The following is a 1,484-nucleotide window of genomic DNA, read 5'->3' as shown; positions in this document are numbered from 1 at the left end:
TGTATGGAACTGTTAGGAAAAGCTTAGGAGTTTGCTTCTCAACAGTCAATAAAGAGTTTTCAGAGTCATATGAAGGATGTGTTTACAGGTTACCATAGAAACCTTGGGCTTGTTCTAATGTTCCTCAGCTTTTTCATTTTTAGGTAATGGTCCAGTTACTAAACAAAAAGTCACAAAAATTATTTTCCAATAGAATCATATATAGGTGACTTTATTCTTTTTTAAAACTTCTTGAAAATGTAGTTATATAATTTGCAATTAGAAATTAAATTTATAAAGAACAGTTTGTTATGACAACAAACTGAATTCCCATTTGTAAAGGTTGAAGTCCATAAATTTAATCACAACAACTCTATTCTCGGGCTACAGAAAAGTGGATTAAACTCAACGTGGATAATTTAATCTGAAGCCCTGAAGGGGATTAAAACTGGTTACAGATGATGTGAAAAAATAAATGTCAAGGAAAATTCAATCTCACTTTATTAGAGAAATGAAAGATCTGGGCAGCACAAGCCAGCTTTAACTAACAGAAAAATGTCAAGAAATGACACAGTAATTGTATAAACGTATCATTGCAAACTCCAAAAACACATATACTATGTATACACAACACACACACACACACACACACTGTAAGCACAATGAAAGTAAAAACTTATTTTGTTTTGTGGTATCGCCAGACCAAACCAAAACGTTTTCTTGTAGTAGAAACTATTCAAAAATATGTTGAGCAAATGATTAGAATACAAATGGCATACAAAGGGACCAGTACAGATGAAAATACCACAGGGAAACAGGAATATTCTCCATAAGTGCTTTGTACTATAAGAACATGAACATGTAGAATATTAAGAGGTTGGGGCTTTCAAAGCCATAGGATAAATGGATGCAGATTTAAATTGGCATTTAAAAAATGCCAATAAGCATTTAAATATTTAACAAGAAATACTAAATGTGTGTAATTTAGTATTTAACCTCCCTGCACCAATAAGCATTTAAATATTTAAATATTGCAATAATCAAACAATAAGATCTATAAGATAATAAGCTAAGGCAACAGAATGGGTTGAATAGGATATTGCAGAGTGAAAGAAAAGTTTAATACTATTAGGTATCTAATAAACTCAATATACAGGATGGGCCAAAGTAGGTTTACAGTTGTTTGTATGGAAAATCTATATACATAAAAGCCTAAGCTACAGTTACGTCTGGTTGACCGGTCGCTATGACATGCACTGACCACCAGGGGGCAGACGCTCAATGCAGGAGCTGCCCTCTAGTGGTCAGTGTGTTCCCACAGCCATCCTCCCGCTGACTCTTCCCACCCCTGACCCTCCTGGCTGGCCAACTTCCTACGGTTCCTCCCCCCGGCCAGCTGGCACCCCGATAGGCCTCGATCACCAGCCAGGCCGAGAGACCCCACCCATGCACGAATTTGTGCACCAGGCCTCTAGTAATACAATAATATCCCTAGTCCAGTGGTA

This window comes from Myotis davidii, unplaced genomic scaffold (assembly GCF_000327345.1).
Source record: "Myotis davidii unplaced genomic scaffold, ASM32734v1 scaffold415, whole genome shotgun sequence".
In the NCBI taxonomy this organism is placed as follows: Eukaryota; Metazoa; Chordata; class Mammalia; order Chiroptera; family Vespertilionidae; genus Myotis; species Myotis davidii.
This window is presented reverse-complemented; position numbering follows the sequence as displayed.